Below are 6,070 nucleotides of genomic sequence, written 5' to 3'. Positions count from 1 at the left end.
TTAAATATTAATTTAAGACAATAACAGACATGAGTAACAACTAACTTATTGACCTACAGTTGTACACCTACACATGTCTAGATAGGAAATGTGTAGTGGCTTAATAATAGGACATTTCAGGAAAATCAGAGTTGGTGTGAAGATGATCAAAGACTTTAAGGAGCTGGAATTTGGTCTAGTAGGTGTGGAGGTGAACAACTCACTGAAATGTGAGGAGAATGAATGGGAACTCTCTAAGCTGTCTTCTGTCTTTTCAGTGATACAGGGGATGAGTCTATCTGTTTACTGTTTGTCTGTAGCACCCAGAACATTGCCTGACACATTATAGGTGCTTAGTAAATATTGACCAGATGACAAAATGAGTGAATTTGGTTGCATACGTCAGTTAGGGGTGTAACTGCAACCTTGGAAGAGAGATGATACATTCTGAAACATCACCTTTGGACTATTTGCTAGGTAATTGATAAGAGGGAAATAGCCTATTCATTTTCAATTATTAGGGACACTGGAAAATTTTCACTTTTACTTAAAACCTGTACTCTAAACTCTTTTCTGGGAGTTCAGAGAAATTGAAGGTAGATACTTTTGTGTCTGTAAATTTCAGTGATAGAAGAATAGGGTGACAAAATTTCTGCAAATATTGAGAAGAGAGATAATAAGAAATACGTGGGAACACTGCTTTGAAAAATCTGAAATGGCTCTATTATTACTTTCCTTTCTTTAATTCACTTTCTAGTCCTTGACTCTCCAGGGTCATCAGCAGCAGAAAACTTCAATAATTCCAGCAAATATCAGCAAAAATACATGAATAGAGTTTATTTTTAAGCGTTTGAACATTTTTATGTTAACTCTTTAATTAGATAAATCTTGTATAAATCTTGTATATTTATAAATTTTATGTTGTATAAAAAAACTTGCTTCATCCTTTGATTTCTTGGCCACTGGAGAAAGGAATCTAGCTAAAGACTGAGAGTTGAGGTTAAATTTCTCTTTAACTGCAATTGCTTTGCCGACTTTGCTGACAAAGGTCTGTCTAGTCAAAACTATGGTTTTTCCAGTAGTTATGTATGGATATGAGAGTTGGGCTGTAAAGAAAGATGAGCACCAAAGAATTGATGTTTTTGAACTGTGGTGTTGGAGAAGACTCTTGAGAGTCCCTTGGACTGCAAGGAGATCAAACCAGTCAATCCTAAAGAAAGTCAATCCTGAATATTCATTAGAAGGACTGATGTTGAAGCTGAAACTCCAATACTTTGGCCACCTGATGTGAAGAACTGAGTCATTTGAAAAGACCCTGATGCTGGGAAAGATTGAAGTTGGGAGGAGATGGGGACGACAGAGGAGGAGATGGGGACGACAGAGGATGAGATGGTTGGATGGCATCCCCGACTCGATGGACATGAGTTTGAGCAGGCTCCGGGAGTTGGTGATGGACAGGGAAGCCTGGTGAGCTGCAGTCCACTGGGTCGCAAAGAGTGGGAGCGACTGAGTGACTGAACTGAACTGAACTGAACTGCAGTTGCAAAGCCAGTAGAGGGTGCAGTGTACCTATCCCTTGATTTCTGGGATTGCAAATAAGTGCATAGGTTGGATACTCCTCAAATAGCCTAGATGAACAAGACTTCATTTCATCTAGAGAGAAAGGAGCCTGGGACTATGATTTGGTCCTTGGTGATCTCGATTTTATGTTCAGGAATTAGCAAATATATATAATTGTTTTATTACCATTGGAGAATGCTGAGGAGGGTGCTTTATGAAGACTGTTTTTCTGTTTTGCTTCCCTGGTGAAAAGTCATTTGAGCATTTTGTACCAAGTCCACAAAAAACTGGCCTGATTAAACTCATCAACCAGATTAGATTCTGGGTATCCAGGATTGCTTGCGTAATGGGTTGGGCATTTTTGCTAATCCTTGAAATCTTTGATGTGGCTGCTGACTGGGAGCTGGGATGCATTCTTCCCCTCTGGCTCATCAGCTTCCATTCCGTGAGTCTCCAGTGTCTGGGCTACTTTATCTCCACAGCTGACTTAGCAGAGATAGGACGCCTCCTGTTCTCTCCTTTCTTGCCTGACTCACTCCCGCAGGGTTATTCTCCCCTAGCAACAGGGCGGTGGGCTGAGCAAATGAGGCAGCACCCCCCGCTTGCCAGCTCACCCCCTTCTGAAGCTGTCTGTTTATGCAACATTTTGTTCATTCTTTCTCCATCAGATTCTCCCAGTTTCCAGGTACTTATTCAGAGGGGTTCATGTGAGGGCTTTTCTTTCGCTTTGCTTATCTTTCGTCATGGAAATGAATGCAGTAATAGTATTATCAGTCCACCGTTTTTTAGCATTTCTTGGGGATCTTATGCTTTTGACATTCACTTTTTGTCTTGTGATATCTCTTGTATTTCTTGAGCAGGTGTTTAAATCTCTCCTTTTAATTTAGCTCCCCCCCCCCCACCCCTCCCACCCCCCCCACCCCCCCCAGGTGAATTAATACTTGTGGCTGAAAGGAAGCTTTTTTGACCTAGGATCTTGGTCTTCTACATGAGAGTTAAGGCCTTTCTCATTTGGCTAAAAGTATTTCAGAGAAAAAAATATAGAAATTCAATACTAATCAATAATTCTGTCCTCTACCCTTTAGAGAAAAGGGATTTATACTTTTGGGGATCAACTTATTCTCTCCTTCCCTTTTGACAGGTTTTGGTAAATGTTTAACTCCAATAATATGTTAACATTTTCAGAGTTGATCCAGGTTAAAAAGTAAGTAGACTCTGTTTTGTTCTCCTTCTCCTTGGTTCTTTCTCACCGTCACCTTTAGCCACTGCCTCTCTCCCATTTCTTTCTCCTACCAGGTCAGAATCTGCCCTCTGCTTGTTTCAGGTCAGTATGCTTGCAAGAATTCCAGTTTACTGCTTGGTTAATCACTAATCACTCTCATGTGACATGCTTTGTGAGATCGACTAACTGTTGGCTATTCTCAAAGTATAGCTGTAGTGACAAAATCATTACAAATGTCTTTGGCTACTGTATTCAGAAAATATCTTAAATATATAAGAATTTGGAAAGCAGCTTTATCCTTTAAAGCAGTTTTACTCAATACTGCAGTTGGCTCAGAGATCAAGAAGGGATCTGAGGCTGTCTAATCTGTCTAATCCCCAGCACCAGGATTGTGATGGAAAAGTTAAGGTGTTTGTTTGCTTGTTTTTTCTTATTTTTGGCCATGCCGCATGACTTGTGGGATCTTAGTTCTCTGATCAGGGATTGAACTGAGGCCCTGGCAGTGAAAGCACTGAGTCTTAACCACTGGACCACCAAAAAAAATTCCTGGAAAAGTTCAGTTTTGAGGGTTGCTGAAGTGGAATAGGTTTGGAGAAGGACAGGAAATTAGAGGTTAAAGTTATTATAATAGAGGTGGAAGAACTAGGACAGAGAACTCAGAATGAGGGACCATATTTTGTGAGGACTCCAGGTATGTCTTGCGTCAAAGGGAAATAAAGGCAGAGGGTTGTAGAGAGTGAGGATTAAAAACAAAGTTACCATGTCTAAAGAGTTACTACTGTCGACTTGGGAGTTTCAGTTCGGTGAAGGAAATTCATCATTCTACTCTGAGATATAGAACTCTTACTGCCTTAGTTATTATTTTGTTTGATGTTTATATAGCCACTTTAGCTTTCGCTTGTTGTATGTATACTTAGTATATATATTTCTAGGCTCATCAACCTTTCATTTTAGGTGCATCACTTACAAACTATATAACATGGCTTCTGATTTTTTTTTTTAACTCAGTTTTGTTTTCATTTAGTCCATTTAGCTTTACTATTTTGTCTCTTTTTCCCCTAACTCTCCCTCCTTTCCTTTTTTTAAAATTCTTTCTTGACATCCTTTCAATTCAGTTGTTTTATTTTTATTTTTTAATTTTTAAATTGAAGTTTAGTTGATTTACAAGTTGTGTTAGTTTCAGGTGTACAGCAAAGTGGTTCAGTTATACATGTACATATATAAATATACATATATAGTTTCTTTTTCAGATTCTTTTCTCTTCTAGGTAACTATAAAATACTGAGAATAGTTCTCTGTTCTATATAGTAAGTCCTTGTTGGTTGTCTATTTTACATATAGTAGTGTGTATATTTTAATCCCAAACTCCTAATTTATTCCTTCCCCTTTCCTCATTAGTATTCCACATATAAGCAATATCATATGATATCCGTCTTTCTCTGTTTGGCTTACTTTTCACTTTGTTTGATAAAATCTCTAGGTCCCAAAAACAAAAAATCCAATCAGAAAATGGGCAGAAGATCTAAATAGATGTTTCCCCAAAGAAGACATACAGATGGCCAAAGGACACATGAAAAGATGTTCAACATCACTAATTATTAGAGAAATGCAAATCAAAACTACAATCAGTTATCACCTCACACTGGTCAGAATGACCATCACCAAAAGTTTACTAATAATAAATCCTGGAGAGGGTGTGGAGAAAAAGAAACCCTCCTATGCTATGGGTAGAAAAGTAAGTTGGTACCAACTATGGAGAACATCTATTTCTGCTTTATTGACTATGCCAAAGCCTTTGACTGTGCGGATCACAATAAACTGTGGAAAATTCTTCAAGAGATGGGAATACCAGACCACCTGACCTGCCTCTTGAGAAATCTGTATGCAGGTCAGGAAGCAACAGTTAGAACTGGACGTGAAACAACAGACTGGCTCCAAATAGGAAAAGGAGTATGTCAAGGCTGTATATTGTCACCCTGCTTATTTAACTTATATGCAGAGTACATCATGAGAAATGCTGGGCTGGATGAAACACAAGCTGGAATCAAGATTGCCGGGAGAAATATCAATAACCTCAAATATGCAGATGACGCCACCCTTATGGCAGAAAGTGAAAAGACACTAAAAAGGCTCTTGATGAAAGTGAAAGAGGAGAGTGAAAAAGTTGGCTTAAAGCTCAACATTCAGAAAACGAAGATCATGGCATCTGGTCCCATCACTTCATGGGAAATAGATGGGGAAACAGTGGAAACAGTGTCAAACTTTATTATTTTGGGCTCCAAAATCACTGCAGATGGTGACTGAAGCCATGAAATTAAAAGACACTTACTCCTTGGAAGGAAAGCTATGATCAACCTAGATAGCATATTCAAAAGCAGAGACATTACTTTGCCGATTAAGGCCCGTCTAGTCAAGGCCATGGTTTTTCCAGTAGTCATGTATGGATGTGAGAGTTGGACTGTGAAGAAGGCTGAGTGCCAAAGAATTGATGCTTTTGAACTGTGGTGTTGGAGAAGACTCTTGAGAGTCCCTTGGACTGCAAGGAGATCCAACCAGTCCATTCTGAAGGAGATCACCCTGGGATTTCTTTGGAAGGAATGATGCTAAAGCTGAAACTCCAGTACTTTGGCCACCTTATGTGAAGAGTTGACTTGTTGGAAAAGACTTTGATGCTGGGAGGGATTGGGGGCAGGAGGAGAAGGGGATGGCAGAGGATGAGATGGCTGGATGGCATCACTGACTCGATGGATATGAATATGAGTGAACTCCGGGAGTTGGTGATGGACAGGGAGGCCTGGCGTGCTGCGATTCATGGGGTCGCAAAGAGTCGGACACGACTGAGCAACTGAACTGAACTGATGGAGAACAGTAGGCAGTTTCCTTGAAAAAATAAAAATAGAGCCACCATATGATCCTGCAATCCCACTCTTGGGCATATATCTGGAGAGAAACATAATTTGTAAAGATATAGATACGTGCATCTTAATGTTCGTTGCAGCACTGTTTACAATAGCTAAGACATGTATGCAACCTAAACGTCCATCATCTGGTTATTTGAATGAATGAAGAAAGAAAATATGGTATATGTATATTGGAACGGAATACAATGGACTATTACTCAATTATAAGAAAGAATGAAGTAATTCCATCTGCAATGACATGGATGTTTGTTTTTGATTTTTTTTCTAATTCTGTTTTGTTTGCAAGTTATGTCTTCTCTATTTTATGTCACTATCAAAGCTACTTTAATGTATATGCTCATCAAAGTTTAAATTAATCAGTATCCTTATTGTTCTCTGATAAAAGAGA

The 6,070-nt window shown here is 39.0% G+C and overlaps 1 long non-coding RNA gene across 1 annotated transcript; it reads left to right on the top strand.

Annotated features, from left to right (window-relative positions):
* Window positions 1-1,911: 1,911 nt before the first annotated feature.
* On the top strand, window positions 1,912-2,885 carry LOC138433332 (uncharacterized). The gene is made up of 3 exons (XR_011254263.1): window positions 1,912-1,984; window positions 2,681-2,743; window positions 2,836-2,885. It is a non-coding gene; the product is annotated as an uncharacterized lncRNA (long non-coding RNA).
* The last annotated feature ends 3,185 nt before the right edge of the window (window positions 2,886-6,070 follow it).

The sequence above is a fragment of the Ovis canadensis genome, chromosome 2, assembly GCF_042477335.2.
Source record: "Ovis canadensis isolate MfBH-ARS-UI-01 breed Bighorn chromosome 2, ARS-UI_OviCan_v2, whole genome shotgun sequence".
Classification (NCBI taxonomy): Eukaryota; Metazoa; Chordata; class Mammalia; order Artiodactyla; family Bovidae; genus Ovis; species Ovis canadensis.
This window is presented reverse-complemented; position numbering and strand designations above follow the sequence as displayed.